Raw genomic sequence first — 25,167 nt, 5'->3', positions numbered from 1 at the left:
GTGGCCTGCAGCAGATGTTTAGAGAAAGAGAAGCAGAACAAGGCAATTACAGAGAGATACATTCCAGTGGTTTGCTGGGAAACCAGGAATGTGGAGGCTGCTTGAGCCAGATATTGTCTCTACACTTTAGCATATGATAGCTGTATAGGCTGCCAGTGAACTTGTTTTAATCTCCCTTTGAATTATTTTTACTCTTCCTGCCTCCCCAATATCCAATGGCAATATATGCCATAATGATTCTCTGATGTGTGAAAAAGTTATTTCTTCTGCTGTCTTTAAACCTACCACCTGCTAACTTCACTGGATATTTTCTCTCCCCGCTCACCCTCTCATTCTTGCACTATGAGAAAAAAACCACTCTAGCCCAGTGTTCAGCAACACCCTTAGCTGGAAACAGTCCCCTCCTGACCGCTGCTTACACAAGGGGTGCAAGCAAGGAAAAGGATATTTTTTTGCCCAGGTTTTGCTCAAATGCATCAAAACCAGAAGGATACTATCTGGCAGTCACCTCCAACAATCCCCTTGTATCAAGGAGTAGAGAAGGCTCACCTACATAGATTTTTGCCACAGATAATGGCAAACATGGGGGTAGATATACCTTTCTGTACCAAGAACAGCAAACACCTTCTAGTGAAATCAAAGCATAGTTCTTACAGACTTGTTCTAAAGGAGAATGTGAAGGGGATGTTTTTACTTTAAGAAATGCCCTTTCAATTGAAACATCTGTGTAAAATGCATTACATTGTTTTCTTTCAAAGAGAAATGACAGTTCAGTTCAAAGCTTTGGAATTACACTTAGATTTTTCTTTAGAGGAATGTTTTGTTTCATTTTGAAATTAAGTTTACTGGAGTTTAATTTTAAAGAAAACAAAGAAAATGAATAAAAATGCAGTGAAAGCAAGAAAGCCTGCCTTGCCTACCATTGTGAGCTGCTTCTGATAAAAAATGCTCCTCATCAAAATAACAAGCCCCTTCCACCTTCTCTAATATGAAGAATTAGATCTGTTTAGAAAAGTGCTAGAGACTGTCTTTAAAATGGTCTTTGGCAGGCCGTGTGTGCTGCACAGCCCAGACCTTCGATCTGATAATTATGATCAAAGTTACATTTTACTCTATTTGCATATTTTAAAACAGATTCCAGGTAGCTAATTGCAAGAGAACAAGAGAAGGGTATTTACAGAGCTGCATTTCATGCTTTCCTCACATTTATGTTGTATTAGGTCAGAGTTTTCCACAACTAAAAGAGCCAAATGAACAACAATCCCTATTCACAGTATGAAAAGAGATACTACAAAAATTAGTGTCTTCTAATGCCTTATTTGACATTTCTCCCTATTATTTAATTATTTAGTTCCAGGACAAACACAGTGAAGTAAAATAGGTATTAGTACGGCTAACAGACTATAGGAGACTTTGTGGGTGCAGGAAATAGATTCTGGGAAGCAATGGCCCTAAAGATCTTTCTAGCAATTGATCAGTATTTATTTTAGGAGATGTCTGAAATATATGTGTTATCAATAAACTGCAAAGAAGTGTTCTCCTGTAAGTCAATGTGATTGCCAAAAGACTACTACTACGTAAATTAAAATCTGCTAATTGTTTAGTGTTGCCAAATGTTTAACTGGCCTCTGAAACTTGGCATACACAATGAAAATTAGTTACCAAATGGATAAAACAATAGCAGCTATGAAGGAAATTTGATCTTGTTCTCTGAAGTTGTGTGCTGAGATGGAGTGCTATGCTGCCGCTGTATCATGCTGGATGAGCTGAGTGAGCGGTGAGATGCCCAGTACACAAAGGTAGCTGTGGGAGGTGCAGAGACCTATAGCACTGCAGCTTGGCTCAGTGGGTCTGGGTTTAGTGAAGGAGCACACATTAGAAAGTGTAGCAGCAGTAACAGCACAACAATTTTCATGATGTGAAGCCTCTGTATGCTGGTGCACAAGTATCAGCTGAAGGGTAGGGTCTGATTGGGAGAAATTTCTAGTGATACTTGTGTCCATCATGATGTCTTGGTCTTTGAATTTATCAGTCTTTGGTGGCTTCTGAGGCATGGTAGATTCTGAAGTCAGGTGCTTTGTTTAACTGCCTGGAGTTAGACTGGGTAATTCTGGGTCACAGGTGAGACTGGGTCTATATGTTGGCTTTCTGGCTCCAGCCAATCCTGCCCAGCCTTAGATGGCTACATCTAAGACTCCCTTTGGGGATTCTCAGCATTTTAGCTCGTAATACATTTAATTCTAAAGAAATGGTGCAATAGCACCCCACTTCTTTCCACAGGCTAAAAGAAAAACCTAGATAACTGGTTCAGGTGTTGTGTAAAAATATCTGTAAGTTAGGTGGGACCAGGTGTTCGTTTACAATTTCTGTGGATGGGGACCATTATGAACTTCTGAATGCACACACTGTTCTGGCTGTGTGTCAAAGATTTGGTATGATGTTGCTCTAAGGAGAAAAATATTCATGCTTGGTTTCTTTGATCTGGCTGTGGAAAGCTCAGCACAGGAACCAAGCCTGGCAGAAGCAAAAGGATGGTTAGGCTTATAACAATACTTCCACTTGACTACATTTGACCTTCCAGAGGTCCCTCTTCCCCTATACCTACATATAATATAGGCATTACATGTAATACCTATATTATGTTGTTAATAAAACCATTGCAACTCCAAGCTCCCTTCCACAGAAATGGAACAGAAACAGAGATGATGGTAGGCATCCCCAGTGTTCGTTGTTTGCGCAGGTTTTGTTTTCAAAGCCAGAGAAGAAGTGTGAGGCCTGAGGGCCTTGCTAGGACTAACTCCTACATCATCCTCTGCAACCTTTTTTTGCAGGTACTGAATAGCCACAGAGTTACAGTAGTTTTCTGGTAAGTGACCACTGAATATGCATCCTGCTACCTAAACGTGTAGTTAAACTCTATTTATAAAATCCCTTCCTATTTTCAGCACAGCCTTCTGTACAGCCCTCTGCAAGATGAACTAATCTTCTCAAGCTGTTGACGTACTTTAAAGAAGAAAAATATACTATTGCTTCCCATGCCAAAAAATATTCATTACCATCTCTGAAGTATGAATGAAATCACTTAATCTTCCAATCATTAAGCTCCTCCCTAACTTTTCTAATTGCTGATTTTAATGTGATTAAAAACAGGTACCATGCATCTGCTAACACGTTTGCACAGGACACGCAGAACTGTTTCAATTGGACTTTGCTGCTGGGGGTACGATGCTGTTTATTGGTATGCAACAGTGTTCAGCTCGAAGACGTTTCATGCTTATCTCAAGAAGTGACTTCTTCAAGAACATTAGGATTCCAAGTGGATGATTTTACATGCGATTTATCTGCTCACAGTCTATGGACAAAACAACCCCCAAGGTCTTTCCAAACTGCCCTGTGGTTACGCCCCAAAATACATTTCATGTGCCATGTGTAATTCAAATACGCCCAAAAGGACTCTGAGACCAAGAAGCGAGTTCTGATTGAAAGAACTCCTCAGGGGAATATTTGTTGCTAAGAAGTGGCTGGATGCAACAGAGATTAATAATCCCAGTATAAAATACTTTTCCTTGCTCTTTCATTCCACTCATTTATTTAGAACATATGCCAGGGACCATTAATGTTTAAAAGAGCCTCTGCCGATACCTGTGTACAATGTTCTAGTAAGAAGGACCCAAAGTTGTAAGTGTGGTCTTCTGACAGAGCAGATAGGTATATTTACATCATTGATTTTATTCCCTTCTTTCTTCCACGTGTCCTCTCTACAAAGTGCACAAGCTTTTTCCCAAACACCCTTAACAGACATAAGATGGACCTTGCAACATATAAGCTTTTATTCTTGACTTTATAGTCTGGAAATGGGGAGAAGGGGATTTCTGTGGTATAATTTACCCAGAATATTTTACATAGCCTCATTAGGATGAGGTAAATTCACCCTGGAAATGCCTCTTTTGCTTTAAAGTTTAGGTGACTGATAGAGGTATGGGTGTGTGAAGCTAGGAAGGGTGAATCCCAATGTGCTCTTGAGATAGCTTGCTTATTTTGGGAAGTGAGAGGTTGCATGTCTGCTGAGTTACTGTGTTGTTTCGCTACTAATGCAAAGTGACAGTACAGGATATAGGGACAGTATCCTGTATTCCTGGTGTCTCAGCTGACACTGGCATTAAAGATGTTGTGCTAGAACTGGTCTTACTTAGAGACCAGTATGGGGCCCCCTTCCACTACTGTTTCTATACAGCTCCCCCTGCCCCTTCCTTGACTCAGTTAAAGGCAAACAGGACTGCAGTTCTGCTTGCACATTTAGAAAGAGAAAATACATAGCAGACTATACCAATCCTTTAACAAAATAAAGCAAAGTTTTCCAGCTCATTGCTAGTCTTATTACTCCTTTGAGTACACATAACTACAGAAAGAGCAACTGTATAATTTGACCCCTTTTGAAAATGAAAGTAAGGAAAAAATGAAATGTAGTTTCACTGAAACATGAAGATTGCAATTAAAATGAGCCATTTTGTACAACTGTGAGGAGAAAGCAGCTCTTAAAATTACAATGACAATCCTTGAGCCAGATCCAGTACTTGGGTGATTGTTTTAATTAGGACTGACATATATTTGTTTCTAGATGTTTCAGGGCGTAGGGAAGAAGAGAGATCTTGGCAGAAAGTGTATGTATCAGGAGGCACCTGATGCTATTGAGCCTGAAGCAATCCTCCCCCAAACTCTTCAGGATGTCATTGAAATACACAGATGTAATAATTTGAAGTTCCTTAAGGAATTGATGTTGCAGTAATTAGACAACTCGTTACATCAAGAAATAAGGAAATAAGACTGACAGAAGTAAAAATGAACACACTGATAATTTAGCAATGTGTGAACTAACAGAATTGTAAGAACTGCCTTTCTGAGAGGAGAAGTGCCTAGGAGAGAATCAGCAGACCCATTGACCCATGGGCTGATCTGTCCATCCAAGTACTAGTAAAGAAAAAGAGGTCAAACCAGGATACACAGTCACTGCCTAACCTAGCAGTTTGCTCAGCACCTTGCTCCTAGGCCTCCATCCTCCCCAGCCAGTTGTCAAAATTTGTCCAACGGTGTCCCATTGCAAATGGAGGGTATCATGTGTGAGACCTCTAGAACCAGACTTTGTCATGTCCTCCCAGACAAGTTGATAGAGTTTTTCCTGATTTCAGATAACTGAACCAGGACTTCAAGTTGTCTACATTGACACCTTTCCTTGAATGAAGATGCCCATGGAGTGTGCTCATTCCACTGTGGAGCTGAGTCTCCCTTCTGCTACTTTTTTGATCTCTGCATATATTACTTGCTAGGTCTTCTAATGCACCATTTCAGTCTTTTCATCCAAAAATCACCCTGGTTAATATTCTATTATTCATTCTAATGTCTGTTATGTCAATTATTAAACAAATTTTTTCCTCAGGGAAACCTTGGTGGTAATAACATAAGAGGCAGAGAGGTATTGTTTACATGTCAGTAAATATTTTGAGAGCTATGGTGAAACTAAACTTTAAGACATGACATTTTGCATTATAGCAGAAAACTTCACCATGTATAAAGTGCTTAACTGTTGTCTTTACAGATGATGTGGTGCTCAACAAAAGCTTTGAACAACAAAAATAAATTACTAGCACATGCTACTTGGCAATTTCTCTGCCAATTAAGAGAAGAAACTGAGTAATTTCTATGTTCCTCCCGGTATCTTTGCCGACTTTCTTGAGCCTCTTAATAACTGTGCAATTTATTTGAATTATCTTCAGATTCACTCTGACAATGCAGTCCTCAGATGCCATTTCAAGTTTCCTGCTGCATGAGAATACTCTTCATCTCCACCCTTTCTGATCCCAAATCTTCACTTTTTGTATCCTTTGCCTGTGAAGAGTTGTCACCAGTTTTGCTGAGGACTTGCGTCACTCTACAGGAAGAGAAGATGTTATGAGGTCCCTGGATAGCCCAGGTCTTATGACTGGACATTAACCTGAAGCCAAACTTACTCGGTCAAAAGGGACCAGAAGTAATTTGTGAAATCTCCTTGACACCCACACATAAATGGAAACTAGAGCTAGTGAAGTCGGTTTTGGTTATGGTTTGGGGGGGCGGGGGGGGCGTTGTTTGATGGTGGTTTAGTTTTGTGTGTTGTTGGTTTTTTTTCTTTATTAATAGAGCATGTCCTGTGAAAAATTTCTCGGAAACCTTTTCAACAAATTACTACCTTTTCCCACAAAGTGCCTTAATTCAAAAGAGAGGGTGAGAATTTGTCATGCTGATGTTCTTCCTTTTTTTGCCTTTTGCTTTTCCCCACACTAGTCAGGTTCTAGTCTTTGGCAGTGAAAATGCAAAAAACACCCCAAGTACAGAGATGGAAAACTATTAGGGAAACAAGAACAAGCCCAAAGAATAGTAGTGACCTGCTGTCCTGAGCAGCAGTTGAACAGAGCTCATCTCAAGGTGAGATGAGGCGCTGCCCATTCTTCCATTGTCCTTGCTGACATCCTACCACCGCTTCTGTTCCTGACAGAGGGCACGGGCAGGAAATATGCTCCTGAGGTGTCAGAGGCAGCAAAAGCTCCACTGTTCCCAGAGCCTGAACACTGCCTCTTTGGAAAAAGAAGCACTCATCACCAGCCAGGCTGCTGTTCAGCACTGCTGTTTCTGAGTCTGATTCCAGGCTGAAGCAGCCCCTTGGTGCTGGGACCCCAGCTCTCCCTCAGAGGTGCGCTGGGGAAGGAGTGTGAGGGAGTTTGCACAGCTGCTGTCCATCCTGTAAAGGCCTGACCCAGGAGCCAGAAAATTGGTCAATTAGAGGCTTGTCATTGACTCCAATGGGCTGCAAATGAGCTCCAGAGTGAATAAAGAGTTTCAGTTCCTGAAGCTGCTCATCTGGCACCTTTCACCAGAAAGGGGCCAATTTTACAGTTTTAAGTAAATAAAGTTTAAAGTAAACAAAGCTGTTTTTCACCAAAACTCTGGATTCTTTGTATGGGAAGAAGTGGAAGCTGCTATTGGCTCCGAGGAAAACTGACTGATAAAAGGAGCAAAAAACGAGGCTTGTGAATGAAGAAAGTTGTATGACACATTGCTTCTCTCCTAAATCACGCAAAGCAGCCTGCTGCAGTAATACCTGAGCTAACTCTAAATCTGAGAAGCATTATAGCCCTGTCAGCATGGCACTCTGCATGAGCCACATATCTTGTACCTGATGTAGTTACACTGCTTCTAGGACACAAGCTAGTATCCATACAGTACTGTACTGTGCTGGTGTGACCAGCCGTTGCTCGTTAATGCTCTGCAGGTACCTAACATCATGCCTTAGTGCATGCTAGCACACATACCTATCCCAATTTGGTGCCATACTGTAAAATTTAAATCTGTTTAAAACCCACATACAGATATTCGATTGTCTGGAGAATTCAGCAAATAGCCATTTGACCAGCTAAACTGTTGTTTTCTGGCTTTGGTTGGTTTGTTTGTTTTAATTGAAGTGAAGTGGTGCACTAACATCACTAAATCAGCCTAAATTCACCTTTTTGGATGAAGTCACACCAAATACACAGCCTACTTCAAAGAACCACGTTGCTGCATTTACACTGTGCAGAGTAGAAAGACTGGTATCTGGATTTCTTTGGGACATTCCTCGTGTTCTGCTTGTGATTCCATCATAAAAAAGGTGCAAAAGGGAGTTATAACTAATCATTTGGAATTTCCCTTTCTTTTTACTGCAGTATGTTAAGTATTTAGTAAATAGTCTGGAAGGAGACTCCTTCGAAGATTTTCATTACTTAACACCTACTGTTTAAAGAACTATTACTAAACTGTTGTAATAGTACAAGCTGAAGGGATATCACATATTCCAACTTTCTTTTTTTCCACTCCCTTCCCCTCACCCCATTCATTCTCCCTTTTCTAGCCAGAAAACCTCAAAGCCCAGAATTCCTCCAAAAACACAACTCTGGTAATAATCAGAATGTTGATTTTCTGACAAATGCCATCTGCTGATTTCTTTTTTTTCTCCCCCAAAAGACAAGATTTTGGATACGTCTAGTAAGTACTTTAGCTTCTTCTACTTTGTGGTACCAAAATAATCACCATGGCAACTCTTTAAGGGCAGTCTTCCAAACAGATTTATTGTGAATGCAAGAACTCAACAGCACTCTCTAGCAAGAAACAAGACGGCATCTATTGTGGGTTATTTTGGTACAATGCTTGAATGATGACTAATGGACATAGGCATGTCTGAACTTTTTCACTTATCCCTAATAGTTTAACTTGCCATATTTATAGGTGGTGGACGATGCAAAGGGGAGGGAGAATAGGGGAGAGGAGGGCGAAGCAATCAGTATTAAGCTTACACAGCTTATGTTGTAATTGCCTTTCCTGAATACATTTTGTGCGGCCCCTGATTGCTGTAAGACAAGAATACCAGAGAAACAGCACAAATACTAGAACAATGATACACTAGATTAGAAGGAGGTTAGATTTCGTTTAGGCTAACTAATGCAGCTTTTGGCATATCATTTTTCCCTTTTCCATCTCTTCTTATTTCTTCTTTCTTAGCAAAGCAATGAAAGTAAAGGAGATCGCCAAAACTATTCTTTGTCATTCTGGAAATGAGAAAAAAAAGAAAATAAGAAGAAAGAAAAAAAAAAAGAAAGGTCTGTTCTGCAGGCTGTGAGGAAGACAAACCAGGACAAATGCTAAATTATTAATCCTTAACAGCCATGCTAGTATTGTCCAGGTATCTTCTTTTTGGCTCAGGTGTTGGTTGGAGTTAGGAGATATAATCTGTACATAAACTAGAATTTTGGAAACCAGCCAGCATTGCTGTGTTATGTAGTTGTGTAAGAGGTTATATATGGTTCTTGCTTTGCATTTGGCAAATGGTTCTCACTTAAACATTCATTTAGCATGATTACTTAAGTGAACCATATAAGGCTATTCCTTGGAGCTGCAAAATTAACTTGTTACAGTGATGCACTGTGCCAAAAGCTAATTTAGGCTCTACTTAGGAATTTATAGCATTTATTTACCATGCCATTTGAATAAGGCAACTTTGCTGACAACTCTTAGCTGACCACAACTTTCATATCATGCTGCATCTCATCTAACACTCCCAGATTTTTGTTTTTCTGTTATGACTATCATCCCGTTATCCTTACTGCAAAGGAAGAAGACAAGAAATACTGTGCACAAGCAGAAGCACACTGAACCCTGTGAAAATTTTCCTTTTGTGCATGGATGAGGGGAGGATTTAGTGTTTAGGGGAGTTTTGCTTTAATTCAGTTGAGCACTGAAAGAAATAAGAAGGATCTTTCCCGCCTTCACCTCTGATTTAAGAAGATCAGAGGCACAAAACAGGGACTTTTTTCCTATTTTTGTCAATTCAGCCAGAAGAGAATGTTAAAAATGCTGAAGTACCCCCTGCCTGCAGCATCATGCTTGGAGATAACATCCTGAGGATGATAATTAATGTATACCTGCGTTCTGCAGCAGGTACTCTTCCTCGGGTGTAAGGTATCCCACAGGTTTTGTTTTGGGGCTTTCCCAGCCTCAGCTACATTGCAAATTGCTTATGAACTGAAACACGAGGTAAAGCAGATATACTGATGCAGTGAAGCAAGTTCTGCAATCACTGGAAACTCAGGAGATTTCCTTGAAAGTAGGGAGTGAATAGAGGCAGGGGAAAGCATTGATGTCTCTTTCTTTTCAGTCAAGTCAAAAGTTTGCTCACTGGCTTATGTTCAGTCCAATAAGCACATGCAGATCCAGGAGAGCTCTCTCCAGTCAGGTTACTGTACTCCTTATTTGTCTCAGAGAGACTGAGATCAAAATCTGTCCTGTCGTCTCTTTGTACATCTTTTTCTCTGCAACCAGCCTTTGTGCAGAAAGCTCCCTGTGTTGCTCTTCGGTGCTAGTTTCAGCTTTCTCCTCAATCCCAGCTCTTTTTCTCTTTAGCACCGTAACAATTCTCAAACACTCCTTCTTTTGTCCATTTTTTAAACAAGAAGAAAAATAATGAAGGGAAAAATTAATTTATGTCTCATTGTAGATACTAATTGCAGAATGCGTTGTTTTTCTTTTCTCCCTTTTCTTCCCTTTGCTGACGCACATGCTCTATAATAAGCTCTGTTACTTGGAGCCTGTAAGCCTCTATAGTAAGCTGAAACTGCCACTATATTTACTCACTTTCCACATTTAGACAAAGGCTATTTATAACCAGAGTTCTATTTGCGGGGGCTGCCAACGTCACTTAATGTTCACATGCATCTTGGGCATCATATGCTTGTTATTTTTATTTACTGTGCCTATGCCAGGTCTCCTTTTTTTGGGGGAAGAAAGAATGAGAATGCTTCTTTAGGCCAGGTCTTGAAAGCTCTTTTGTGCAACAGCAGATAGACAGATAAGCACAGAAAAAGCAACTCGGTGGTAGATTTGGCAAACCTGCTTTTTAATGGCTGGCATCATTTTTCTCCCGGTCTAGTTGCAAGGCTGTGTTCTTAGTCCCACTGCATTTGCTAAAGGTGAAGATGCTTGAAAGGTATATTAATTATTCTGGTGTTTCCTGGAGGAGGTATCAGCTCATGTTGTGTGATGATGGATGCAGGGATCAGGAAATTATTATGATTCCAGTACTGCTACCATATAGTTGAAATAGACGATTCAGTGCTTTCCTGATCCTTCTTGGAAATAGGTGCATGCTTTGGAACTTGAATGCAACAGATGTTATTTTCAGCTCATTAGTTTGTATTTTCAGTGTAAAAGTCCCCTGAAAATGCTGGAAAATACCGTGCTGCAGCCATAAATCAAGACTGCAAGCTGGGGCTCCTACGTAGTGTTTTCTGTATGGGTTTCCCTGCATTGCTCTAGTGACCTCAACTTGACCTAAGGGAATTGCCCTCTACAGAGGTTAGAAACACTTCATTCAGCTTGCTGACTCAGGACGCCTGACTCATTTGATATTGTCATCATCATATGCCCAGGATTTTGAGATACCCACATGCTTTTGTAGGGAATAGGTTATCCTCTGCACACATAATAACATCTTTATTTGCACTGAAGAACAAATTCCTGGAAAGGACTGAAGTTAGGGAGAAATCCTTTAATGCTTTGTTGTCAGCATGCTTTAGAGGAAAGTTTCAGCAGGAAGCTAAGTTAAGGAAGAAAGCCGCAATGGAACCTCCTAGAAGCGGATCTTGTTTAAGTTTGAAATGTTTTGGAAAGCTTACAAGTTTTTTTTTGAATCTCTCTCTCTGTACTTCCTACTCTTAACACTAATTCCATTTTCAGACTGATTTCAGCATGACAGAGACTGAATAAGCTTCACACAAGTCCAGATTTATGTATGCTGATCACAACAGTAGAAAATGCTTTACATTTCCCTGTTACTAATTTTTCCAGTGTTGTTTCTTTCTCCACTACAGTGAATGTTTCCATTTAAAAAAAAAAAACGACAACCCCAAAACAACCACCTTTTGGCTGCCTGTAAAGCCAAGTCAGGGTTTTAAAATCAAAACTGCTGTTTTCACATATGTACTTCCAAAGCTGGGCAGCAAAATCCCCAGTAAGTCATGGGCAGGTGTTGAGAGTCAGTGAGAACCGCACATGTTTAATGTTTTATAGGTTAATGCATTTAGTTAAGTGACTACATATGAATGAATCTACATGCCTGTCTTTGTATGCTTTTATTTAAAAAACATGTCATCCTGATATTACCCTATTTGGGATTCCTTCCCTGTGAAATCATGTGTCTACCACTAGCCAATGCTGTTTTTTGATGGTTTACAAACTACAAACTGAAACTAAAAGCTAGAAGGGAAGCATGTCTGAAAAAGAAACCAAACCAAACCAAAACCCCAATCATAACTATGTACCTTTGATTATAAACTGTCCTGTAAAAAAAACTGTCTTTTCCGGTGCCCCTCAGTTCCTGCCAGGCCTTAGATTTACCATTAGAGAATAAACCGCTTTTAGGTCCTAAGGATCACCCCAGGCCAGCAGTATGTAGCGTCTGTGTGAGTCTCTTGCTTTGGGCATGGTTCACACTGGTGGGGCACAGTAGCAAAGCTAACTACCGATGTTAGTTACCGAGTTGAGGAATCACAGCTTAATTCTTTTGTTATAACTTCTTTAACAGGAGCGTAATTGCAAGCATTCTGTCCTGTGTGTAATGTCTCTGATATCCACGGCCACATGACAGCTAAAACTGCACAAGAAAGAACATACATAAACATCCTTCTGGAGGCAGAACCCATCTTCCCTTTGTCATGCCACAGGCATGTGATATGCACATGGCTCACAAATGACATGCCGCTAATAGCTGTACATATCAGGAGCAGAGGTGAGATCATCTATGTTTTCAAGGTAAATCTGTCAGTTACCTTATACCAGTAAGAAATGAGTATATCAAAATCATGGCTCATTAACAGAGCCACTTGTTTGCTGTCACAAGTTACAAGTAGCAATAACTGCTTCAGCTGGCACTGGCATAGTTTTCAGCTATCTCCTTAAAGCTGTTTTCTCCAATGTTTTTACTGCAGTGTCCAGACAAGTTTTTTATAGTGTATGCAAAGATATGATATTTTTATGCATATATGGATGGTTCTTTTCCTGTCAGCTCTCCACAGGGGGAAGGGTGGGTGTGAACAAGCAGGGTTCGGGAAGCTTTGATAACATCCTCTCACTGCTCTGTCTGATACAGTTTTCTCTGTCTCCCCAACAAGCAGCAGCAAGCTTTGTAATTCATAGTAGTACTAGACTTATTCTGTAGACACAAATGGCAGGCAGGTTACTAAAAAGATAAAACAGACTCATAAGAAAGCCTATGCAGCCTACTGCCAATATGTCTGACTTTCTACAGTATCAACTATTTGCACTAGACTGTGGCAGAAGGAGACTTATCAAAAGAAAAGAGAACCTTTTTCATCTGAAGAGCTGCTGTGGAGGGGAGGAAATGGGTTAAGTATTACAAAAGTTTATGCTGACAGCCAGCCCTTGGTCTCTGCTGCTTCGCAGAGGTTTCCCTTTGATGGAAAGAATTTCAGTGGCGCAGGACAGCACCAGCTGAGGTAATAGGCTTCTGCTGCAGAAACCTTGTGCTTGCCAGTGAAAGTCAGTGCATGAGACGGGTCTGAGAACAGCAGCGGACAGCTTCTGTTCCTCCTCATGCACTGCTCGTGAGTGAGAGCATGCTGCAGGGGTGGTGGAGGGGATTGCACTGGGAAATGCACCAGATCAGGATAAACAGGAATTATTTACTCACTGCTATGATGAAGAACCTTTCTGAGGGATGACGAGCGGTCCCAGATATTGCTGTTATCCATTATGGAGAGAAGCACCAGGACAATGCTTATGGATCACTGCAATCAAACTTGAGTCTTCAAAGTAATGTTGTACTGCCTTTCCCATTGATTCTGGAATGCACTAAATCTATATACGAGTACATTGTAGCTTAATGCAAGAGTTGTCAGGAGACAACGCTCAGAACCTGCAGCACCAATTCCGTTTCATGTGACTGATCAAACTTGTCACCTTGTCAATAACATCCTTTGTTGTAAAAAGTGTTTCATGTTAAGTGTTAATATGAAATGATTTATACAATAGTTTGTGTTTTTCAAAATGTCCATTACGTCTAACCAGAGCACTCTGGGCCCAGAGCCCCAAAACTGAGCCACAGACCTAACTACCTTTTGCAAATTGTAAGCCTACGTTGTTTGAACAGGGCAAGGAATATTGCTGGCAGGGCAGAAATATACACACACACAATTCACCCTTGGTGCTCTGGTATAGCTGGATACATAGAGAAGTGGGGGTGGTTTATTAACTAACAAGAAATTAACAAATTAACCTGTTTTGATCCAAAAAGTTACTGGTAGACATACCAACAGACTGGAAATTTTTGGTAGATATCTACATTCACTAAAATTCCTGGGATTTTTGAAAAAAGCAGAACTAGCTTTTCTTTTTCCATTGAAATCCAGTGTTTGGTGGCTTTGAGGAAGCACTGCCATCCAGGCATATGAATTCAGAAGCCATTTTACTCAGAGAATAAGCAGTGCTTTTTCAGTTGTTGCTACACCATATTACTCGTGGCAACACTTGGCGAAGACAAAACAGGAGAGAAACATTCTCTTTAAAAATACATCCTCAGATTATTCTGTGTACCCTGTTCCAGAGATTTTAAAGAGGTATTTGAAGCAGATATGGCCTTATTTACAATAGATCCAGATTTCACATATGACAAATGAAAGTGGTTTGGGACTGAGGTTAGTACGTTCTAAAGAAAGAGACTATTTGTACTATTTGGATTTGGACCTGCTTTGGAATATGCATGAATATTTGGATGTAGGCTTACAGGCAGGGTAAGGCAGCATGAGCTGCCTGGAAGGAAGCTGTGAATCAGGCCCTTCATTTCCAGGCATTTCCAGGCATCGCTTTTCTTTAGAAAGAGAGAGAGAGAGAGCAAGTTGGCATTCATCCCTCAGGCTTCATTCAAACCAAATTCCAGTTGCAATTTTGCCAACTCTAAGTGTTAAAAATCAGGAAATTAAAATAAATAAATAAATATATGTTGTGTATTTCTGTTTGCCGTCTGGTGTTTGAGACTTAATACGGGTTATGTTTTCAGGCTTTTCTCTGCAACCAGAAGAGATAGAAACTCTGGGGCTAAGAGGTTGAGGGCAGAATGAGACCCTCACAAAGCACTTGACTCCAACAGCAGGGCTTGAATTGAAATCCCAAATATCGGGAGATCTATACTGTAAAATCCCAAGAGTCAGAACACATTACATTTAAGCTTGTGGGAATTTTGTCGATTAAGAATTATCTAAGGACCCCAAGCATGGTTTTGTTGCATTCCATATTACTGAACATGCTCTCAATAAGAGCTAAAGAAGTCATTTTCAGAATTAGAAGCTTCACACAGAGCTTTTACTCCCTGTGTTCTCTGTATGCTGTGTGTCTGCCCCCTGGACTAGGCTATAGCATAGGAACAAGCAAGAATAAATGAGGACATTTGTTATAACCTGTGAATCCATCCAGCTCAAATCTCCTGATACATAAACAACACCAGATCCAAACATCTTGTCACATCTGCTTCGTACACCAAACAGCTGGGTGCACAGATGCTTTGGTCTGCTGGAGCATCTTAGGCTGAGTGCATTCTTCTCTGTGCTTAGTTATTTGTTTTAATTGGTTTTGATGGTTTTACTTAAATTGCTTCTGATATTGCTGAAAGATAGGTACTTTTGTGGCTGATTGTGACAGCTGCCGCAAGCACATGAGAGTAACCTAAACCTATTAGTTACCATCCGTAACCTAAACCTTCTGGGTGAGAGATCACTGCGAGCAGGCCCTGAATTTAAGGACACTGACTTCAGATGCAGGAACGTTGTTCTCTGGGCTAGAAAAGACACTTCTTCATGTGTCATGAGGCCCTGCCACCAGAAAACAGTGGAAAATCACACTTACAAATGCACAAACAGCTTCTGGCAAAGGAAGTAAAAGTTGAACAGCTAAATAAAGTCTTTGTATAAATTGCATGTAGATCATACATATAAATATACACACACAACTATATCCATATATTTTTAACAGGCACAACAGAGCATCTTGTTGATTTCTCCCTGCCCTTCCTCTCTAAACCCATTCTGTCTTGCTATCACACCATCGTATCATACCATAATTTAATTTCAAAGCTTTTCAAAGGCAGCATCAGGGCGCTCTCATTCACATGGTTAAACAGCCAGAAAGCCTATGAGGACTGGAAATAATAGATAGCATTTCTTCTGAAAGGGGAAACACCCTGTGGCTCAGCGACTCCCCACACTACTCAATCTTTTCTCAATCCATTTTGGATTCAACGGGGAAGAGCCCTTTTGCAAACAGCACCTCCTTTAACAACCTGGCATGTGTGTCAGTGCTCCAAGTGGAAGTATTGAACCCATCCAATGTTCCTCAGCTGACAAAATTAGAAACCACCACAGACCAAGATGGTCTGGATTCTGGCCAGCCTTAATTAAGTTCTATGAAGCATCACACATCTACCTCTAAAAAAGATTACGTTTATATTAAAAACTTTTGGGGGGAACAAATCACCAAAACCCCACCAGAACCTGATCCTGGTTTCTCACACTGCTATTTCGACCTGTGGCTGCTTCTACACGGTGCTGAGCTGTGCAGCCTGCACCATCAGCACTGATGTCCCTCACAGTGCTTCGATGGCTTTCCCTTTGGGCCATCTGTATGCAGCCTGCCTGTTGCATGCAGCTCAGGTGTCCAGGAGCTTCCCTGCCCCTGCCCGCTCCCTCCACCCCATCTTTGTTCTCCACATCCCTTTGAGAAGTTTCACCCTTGAGGATGCACCTACACAAATCCTCTGTGCCATGAGCATGTATACAGAAATGACCCAGCTGGCACAGACCCTTGCAAGCTTTCTTGCAAGCTCCGGAAACATGCTAACACTTCTTTCCTCATTCAACATGTTTATTTTAAAATCTATAAAACAAAGAGGAAGGGCATAGTGCTGGTAGGGGAGGAATTTTCCCTAACTGGTGGATCAGGGAAAGCACTTTGTGTCTAGCACTTGTAAACTGGCAAGAGGGAATCCTGTCCTTGGTGTCACCGGCAGGACGTTGGCTCACCTCTAGTCATTTTATACTGACCATGACATTTGCTAAGCCAAGACTTCTCTCTCATGTCTCCGAGCGCTTTCCACGAGGCACCAAATTACTCCTTTCACCTGGGAACACCTCCCTGTCATCTATCCTGTGCTACAGTGATACTGCATCACAAGTCACTTCAGATTAATTACAATTGCTCCCTTTTTACTGAACCTTGAAGAACTGGGTATTGCTTCTCCTTCCCATGCCTTGCTGTAACAGGGAATTCACCTTCTGAGTCCAGCATAGCTATTCGATAATCTTTGGAGTTTCCTGCAGGTCTTCATAGACTTTGAGATCTTTGTAACACAAAACTGAATTTTACTTTGACGAATTTTTCATTACACTTCTTTTTTCTGATCTCTGACCCAAACCATGGGGAAAAAAAAACAGTCTTGCTTCATTCAGTGCCAGAACTTGCACAAGTAAAGGGAGCATGATGTTGTCCCTTGATGTAAACAGCTGACAACTACTTTTGCATTCAGCACAGCTTGTACAATGTGTTTTTTTTAAACATCAAACAGGGCAACCACTTAATTGTTGAACTCACCGTGCTGCAGGAGCTTGTGCTATGCCACCAAATCAGAGAGGTTGATAAACATTTCTGCCTCGGGTAAATAATTTGCGACAAGAAATGTATTCCATGAACGTAGTTTCTTTTCTCCTCAAGGAGTGTCTCTGGTAATGTTGCTGTTTCTTAGAGGTGGTTGTAATAAAAGCTAAAATTAACAAAATAGGCGTTACTATAGGCATTGCCAATAATCTTTCAGGAAACTAAATAAAGAATCTCAATCTATGCATATTTGTGCATGTAAGATCATAGCTTGATTTCCTCCTATTGGTCAGGGTAGTTAACCTCTATCACCCGAATAATCATGCAATTCAAATAGGAGCCTTGCAAGAATGCTAGTAAAGTGTCTCAAACATGTTCAGAAACTGTAAGCTTTTCTTTATCCTTCAAAAAGCTGTATTTTGTGAGGCTGGGATTGTGTTAAATGGCAAAATTTCTACTTCACAGGGGTTTGAGTGCCAAATAAAGGTAATGCACAAGTATGAATGTTTGCTATTTCCCACTGTGGAAAGAAGATGACTACATTTGCAGTGCTGGAGGTTCAGATGGGAATGGCAGAGAACGTATGGTTGATATTATATATTATCATTTTGTGTCAAGGATTTGGAATGCCATTTCATGGGTGATGGGGTGGGCAGAAGGGTGAAGATAGAAGAGTGTTAATAAACAACCTTATTGCTTCCTACTCCTTGTAATTTGTTTGCTTTTTTTTGCAGAAGAAACCCTCTTCGTACCTTATGTCAATCATAGCTGAGAATATGAACTATTTTTTATGTGAATAAATGAATGTGAATGTATGTGAATAAAGTAACATGCCATTTCCTATCTGGAAATTATGCATACAGTTCATATGGTGAAAATCCATTTTCTCCTTAAGCCTACACTGGTGTTTCAGATGCTGATGTTCTTGTAGAAACGAGGAAAAAACCTGCTAGTTGGAGTTGGCTTAAAGGAAAACAGTCAAGATTTGCAAGACCATCATTTGGATTGAGTGAAGTCCTTTTCCTTTTTTTCATCTTTAGTTGTATTCAAACAGCCTGTCAGTTTTTAGCCTTCTTCTGAAAGTAACAGTCAACAGTCGTAGCTCTGCCATGCCCAGGGACCAGCAGCTCCGAGCCGTCTGTTGGCCGGGACGGAAACAAACCTGGGGCTGGTGTAAGTGTGAAAATTCTCAGTAGGGAAGCAGCTGTGTTTTGATCCTCCCAGAGCATCTTGGAAACTAGCAAGGGGAATGATAATTATGAAGATGATATTATAATATTCACATTTAAATATATAGGTTTTATAGTTGCTCCCTTTTCAATATGCATTTACTTAGGCACAAAAGGTTGCGTGTATACTAGCTGTGTATGCTTTGCCCCATGCCACAGTAAATATGTGAATCACATGGATTATACATCAACATAGTTGTGGCAAAATAGATGTCCAGGGTAGGGTTTGGGGAAATTGTTTGGTTTTTTTTTCCCTACTCCCTGGAAAGGAATCAAAATTTAGAGTTCAGTCAGTACCTACTGTTTCTGATGTGGTGGAGCACCTTGGAGCCTGCTTACTACATGGAGGATTGCTCTGAGCAGAGCTGCAAAACCCAACATATTTACAAATGGTAGAAACCTGTCTTCACAGACAGTGTTGCATTGAGATAACTGAGTAATACCTGGTAAGAAGAAGGGAAATTGCACTGATTCCTGGCAGGAGAGAGAGGGTATGTCGTAGGTGCCGTAGAATATTGAATCAGATTTTAGATATCTGCTTAATTTCGTGAAGCTTCAGGGCCTAGCTCATCTACTTAGAAAGTCAGTGAGGTTCACAGCTGCCTGTTGAATTAAATGAACTAAAAGCATGAATATGAGTTGCAATTTGTATGTCTAGAAACAACACACGTTGTGTGGACAAAATAGTCAGAGGCCACAAGTAAATGTGTTGTAGGGCCTAACTTGGAGGGTGTACGGAAAAAGGGTGAATAAGAAGGGCACTCGGCTTCAGTAACTCCCAAGAAAACATTTCATGACATATCACTCAGTGGATCTACAGCTACTTGCAGAAGTAGATCTGCCCCAGTATTGCTCTCAGTTTGATTTTCCTTGGGTCTTTTGCCCTCCCGATTTCACAGTATGTTAGGTTTTGATGCCTTAAATTTTACACCTGTTGTTTGTACACCGACTATTAAGGTGATAACACCTAGATGTGTCTGACTTTGAAAGTTTGCATTGCCATTAAGCTATTTTCCTTTCTTTTTGTGAGAGACGGACAATTAAAAACATTCCCACTATTTGTAAATTCTCCTTGTGAGGAACACAGCAGATTGCCTGGATCTTCTGCTTGTTGTTCTGGCTTCAGTTTCAGAACTGAATGCACTCCTTCTGCTCCGTCTGTTTGAGTTTTGACAATGCAAAGGATGAAGCTGGAGGAAGTCCCATATATAAGAGAGGTCTATGCTTCTGCTTTATCTCATTTTTAATTGAATTTCAGTTGGATTCTGCTCACTTTTATGTAATTCAGTGCTGGAGGATACAGAGTTTTTGCAGTACACTTTTGCAACTAAAGTTCTTTTTAGTCACGAAATGGTAACATATAATGGGCATTATATTTAAGCACAGCTGATGCTTTCAACTAGTACTCTTTTTCTGCAAAATAAGCTATTTTGCATGCACTTAATTGCTGAAATGTATATAGAAGTGGCTAAAAACTTCACTATTGAATGCCTCTTAATTAACTGCATGTTAATTATTCATCAAGCAGAAAACAAACTAGTGCATTTCCTTCAGCTGATTATGCAGTGTGCTTTTGTAATATGCCTTTTTTTATTGGGCAAAGGAACAAATGCTCACTTGGTTAATGTATGTTGGGCTTCACTGCAATGTCTCACTAAAAGCCTTTTCTCTCAATCGGATTTTCTTTACAAACTTCTGACTTGTCTTCTCAGTCTGGTTTTGTATTGTAGGTTAAAATTCAGCATTCTTGAGCTCCATTGTATTTTACAAGAGTGCCATGCTGTCAAAGCCAGCACTGCGGCAAACGCTTTTATTGTCAAAAATCATTCCTGTAAGCAAGCCTATCAAAACAGACGGGCTAACTTGCCTATGTAGTATCTTTATGACACTTTATATCAATGAATTTACAAAATATGGGACTGTGTAATGAATCTTCTAGTTATTAATTAAATATTAATTGCATCCTTTTGTTGCTTCATATATTTAAAGTATTTTTCATAACATATTCTGCAATGTATTACAAATGAAGTAAGGAAGTGTATGTTTAAGTTTGCTTGTATAGCCCAGTTACACATTTCTGTCTGTATTATTAAACTAACAAACCTTTATTAACAAACAACTTTAATTGCTAAGAGCTGGTTCAAAGAACATATGCCATTATGCACTCTTTTTATAAGCAAAATATGCAAATGTAGAAAACTTTATAAGTTCATCTTTCTGCTTCTTTAAGAGTATAGAATAACAGTTTGCAGGACTGAATACTATGAAAGACTTTGAAAATTCAGTTAGAGCACAGCATCACTAGATCATTAGAAATGAAGTTTTTGTACTGTGTTAACAGAAAACTTCTGCTGCTTTGGGGTGCTGGAACAGAGGGCACGCTAGGCCTGCTGCCAGGGCTGGGTGGACTACATGAGCGGACCTGTGAGTGCGAAGACAGCTGTCTGCCTGGGAAATTCAGAATGTTTGCTCTGCTGGAAACATATAAGCCTAATATTTGTGACATGCAGTGTAAATTCATTACATGTAATTAATTAGTACCATTTATATGAACTACTAATTAAAAAACTGCAAAAATTCTACTACAAAGCCATGACAGCTTACCAAATTGAGACCCAAAATGCTGATCTGGTCAAAAGCTAGCAGTGAAAGAAAAGAAATTTTGCTATAGAAGCTTGGACTCAAGCAGAAAAAGGGGAAGGATTTATCTCCTCTAGTCCAAGACATGGAACATCCAATATCTGATCCGAACCAGAATCTGAACCAGCCATTGGCAAGTGAGAGAAGGTCACCTCTAGAAGGATGACTTACCCAACCCTTGGGGAAGTGGTGACCCCACAGCGCTGCTCCTTGGTCCTCAGCAGCTGCAGAGGCAGTTTAGGCTGCTCGCTTTGGTGAAATGGTGAGCTTTCCCATAGCTAACAGGCTGACTCTCTCTTCTGGAGGAGCAGTAGTTTTATTAGGTTGTAAATCATTAATTTCAGGCCTTGGCCATCCTCAGGGAGCATGTAAATTGTCAGTAAATTTTTTTCTATGTTTGTGTAGTGATGTTTTGTCTGTTGTCATAAGCGTTTCAGATGGGAGAGTCTGTACACAGTACATGTGTTGTCATAGCTCTGGGCAGTTTTCTGCCTTCAGGCCCAGCTTATGTCCCTGCACCAGTGTCTGAACAGTTGCATTATGCAACCAAAATGGAGAACATGCCAAGCCCTTTGGCATAGTCCTGCTGACAAAATCCTCCATTCCCAGGAAAGAGAAGGGCATGGCTGTGGCTGGGCTACAATGGCCCGTTCAGGCTCTTTGCTGCACAAGTCTTCGCAGCAATGCTGTCTGCATGAGGAGGAACAGCAAGAATGGCTTATCTCCCTGCAGATCCCAGCCTGCCGTGCATTTCAGGGTGGACAGATGGAAGCCCCATTGGATCTAGCTGTGGAGGGAGAGCAGATTAATCGCTATCTGACACTAGCAGAACGGTACCAATTTCACTTGCCTGGGAAACAGTGTCTGTTCCAAGGCAAAGGAAGAATAACAGTTGTCTGATGCTGTTACTTCTCTTGTTCTCCTGCTTGCAAGAGGAAGAAAGAGGCACGGTACTGCATGGAAGTCTGTTTACCCACTGAGGAGAAATAAAAGCACCTCATCCTGCAGGCACATAATTGTGTTAGTCTGCTTTGCCAATTACCTGTTTTTAAAGCACTTTAAATTAGATTCAACTTCATTCTGTTTCACTTTCTGGTCATATTATTTAGAAACATTATGGAAACACAGACACAATAAAAGTTCTCCGTGGTTAAAAAGAAAAAAAAAAGAGGGAAGATGTTTCCATCATCTTTGCTGCTCAACTCTAGCCCCTTTGCTTAGCTTCAAAGGAAACCCCCAGTACTTCTTAGCACCTGTGCCCCTCGTGCCTGCTCTGGGAGTCCAGCAGGTGGATGAAGCTGTCAACATGTTATGGGACCCACTTAGCAGTGAAGGAGGTCTTCAAGCCATAGTTCAAAATGGTGATGAAACTTTAGTAAACATGAAGAGTACGTGAGGCAAGAAGGGGGGTCTGTGGGTCTGTGTCTCTCACTGCTGCTGCTCGCTGAGTGGTGACAACAGCAGGTCTCAGCTGAGATGCTGCAGGAGAAGGTACGTGTTGTCCCTACTGTCTCCAAGGGATAGCTGCTGATATGGCAGTGACCGGTTATGTCTGGCAGATGGGGTCCTGGAGTGAGAGTGAAGCTAGTCTCCTATGCAGAATAGATATGAGGCATAGGGCTAATAGCAGACACAGTAAAGACCCAGTTGTGTGAATTTCCTCGTCTCTGAGACCTCTCGGGTCAGCATCTATTGAAAACTGTGTTGGTTATTATTCTGGCTCCCAGGCTCCTTTAATAACCATTTTGAAGACGTTGCTTTGCAACAGTAAAATAATATTTGCACGGTGCAGGATAAAATTTGGAACTCTCAGTTCTGCAGACAAACGCTTGTATTTTTTTCAGAGCTTAGACAAAAGCTTGGGAGCCTCTCTGTTTAAATTGATGGATGTGTGCAATTACTCCATTGAAACTTATCTCAATATAAACGTAGTTATACCAAAATAGAATTGGTATAAAACCCAGGTCCCAAATAATTGTCTGAGTCTTGAAATTGTTACACTTGGGTACGTAAGCCACACCAGTTTATTTTTACTGTTATCTAATGCAATAAAGTATTTCTTTGAATTTTTCTCCTTGTAGAAGCATGTAATGTGCTTTAGTGAAGTTAATCATGTGCAGCCTCAGGTGACTACTGCTTGTATTTCTAGTTTATTTCCTAGCCTTCTTTTCATTCCCCCTTATTAATAGATGTGCTGAGTTTTCAGAGGAAGCTTAACTTTCTAGAAGCCATTTCACTTCAACTAGCTGTGACACATGCCCAGCTGATGGATGTATGGTACTTGTTTTCTCTGCAGACGAGCATCTGATTTCATTGGGAGTCCTCACTGACTCCAATATTGCTGAGACAGCTGCTCATCTTTCTTTTTTTTTTTTTCAGCGAGGAAGCACCATGTACTCACTCTAATTACAAATCCTGTGATCTGGCCATTCTTCAGCTTTTGCAGCCTGCCTAGAACTCTCCCTATGGATGTTTTAAAGATGATCCAGACATGGAGCACCTGATGCCCCCAAAATATTCCACTTCATTTATCGCTTAGTTTTGCACTGATCCCGCTTTGGTGTCCTTACTGGGGGCAGAGGGGTAAGAAAGGAAAATGTTATTTGTTTATTTCTATTTTCAATTCAGGAAAAGGGGACTGAGAAAGCAAAACTGTGACTCCCTGGCCACCATGACATGGTTCAGTGGTCGACTCGGCAGTGCTAGGTTAACAGCTGGACTCAGGGATGTTAAAGGTCTTTTCCAACATAAACAATTCTATGATTTCATTCTATATTTTGCTAAGTGGTGGCTCACAGGGTCTGTGCAAATTTACCACTGATTCTGATTATTGTACATAAAAATGTGCACATGCATTCTCTTCAAATACAAGATCTGTATAGTTATATGGACATGGGTATTGTTATTTCTTTGCTTCTTCTGTTGTTGTCTCTCAGTGGCTACGTAAACATGCCAGCCTGTAAAAGCAGAGCATCCATCACTGGAGAAGGATGACTGGATTTTCACTTGGTCTGTAAGCATGTGGAAGATGTTGGTGTGGAATGAATGTATCTTTGAAGTTATAGCTTTAGTATATGATTCCTCTGTAACTCAGGGATTTCTCTGTAAGTCAGCAAAGGTCTTGTCAAGTCAGTTTATATTGTCAGCATTTACTGATATGGCTTTCTCCAATAGGGTTTATTTTCACCTTATAAGATGACAGCATTTCTTACAATACCTTTTGGCTATATGGAAGCCAAAGCAGATATTATTCAAAAGTTCTTTTGTTGGTCTTCTCCATGGCAATGTGTTTACTTAGAGCCCAACAAGGTGTGAACTTGGGGGGGGGTTGTGCTGATGTGTCCTCTGAGTATTATTTCCATGAGTATTTATTTTCCAGGAGATAGCGCTGACTGCCTACCTAATGATGTGCGGAAAAGAACAACCCAAAGAAAAGACCCACTCAATTAGCTGCAAGATAGAATCATAGAATCATAGAATAGCTAGGGTTGGAAAGGACCTTAAGATCATCAAGTTCCAGCTCCCCTGCCATGGGCAGGGACACCTCACACTAAACCATGCCACCCAAGGCTCTGTCCAACGTGGCCCTGTCTTTTAAAAATTGCATTGTTTGCCACAGAGCCTATATTGATGTATTTTGTTTAAATCTTGGTCATGTGGCTAAACAGTTTGAAAGACGCATTTCAAAAATAACAAAAAACAAGGGTTGGTTTTTTTTTCCCTTCATTTTGGATGACCTCCAGATTCTAGCCTTGGCTGCTGCCATCTCATACTCTTTGTCCCCTGTTGCTGTTGCATCCTGGCAAAATCCTATTCCTTTCTGGCTGATAAAAGCTTCTAATATGTATGAATCTGGGAAAGTTACTCTTTGATCTGGAAGATTCTGAAATTATGCTGTTTGTCAAGGACTTGAAAACAGCCTTGTGCAGATGCTATGCTCTTTGATCCCTACCTGTTAAGCACACCCAGACACATACAGTTGTAGTTACTCCCTTAAGTAGTCTTATTGAATAAGATTGTGCAATATAAATGAGCAAAATTTAAAGGACTGAGTGAATCCTCATCTCACTGAAGTCTATAG

At 40.6% G+C, this 25,167-nt stretch overlaps 2 long non-coding RNA genes across 3 annotated transcripts in view; one reads left to right on the top strand and one right to left on the bottom strand.

Annotated features, from left to right (window-relative positions):
- Positions 1–25,167, bottom strand: part of LOC134165183 (uncharacterized) — a 498,306-nt gene that overhangs the window by 200,963 nt on the left and 272,176 nt on the right. The window lies entirely within an intron of this gene.
- LOC134165176 (uncharacterized) overlaps positions 1–25,167 on the top strand; it is a 42,857-nt gene that overhangs the window by 3,752 nt on the left and 13,938 nt on the right. For both annotated transcript variants that reach the window (XR_009965420.1, XR_009965421.1), the window contains exons 2-3: positions 14,180–14,270; positions 17,683–17,803. This is a non-coding gene — a long non-coding RNA (uncharacterized LOC134165176). The remainder of the gene's footprint in view (positions 1–14,179; positions 14,271–17,682; positions 17,804–25,167) is intronic.

The sequence above is a fragment of the Pezoporus occidentalis genome, unplaced genomic scaffold, assembly GCF_034315485.1.
Source record: "Pezoporus occidentalis ecotype Australia unplaced genomic scaffold, CSIRO_AGI_Poc_V1 ctg231, whole genome shotgun sequence".
Lineage (NCBI taxonomy): Eukaryota > Metazoa > Chordata > Aves > Psittaciformes > Psittacidae > Pezoporus > Pezoporus occidentalis.
This window is presented reverse-complemented; position numbering and strand designations above follow the sequence as displayed.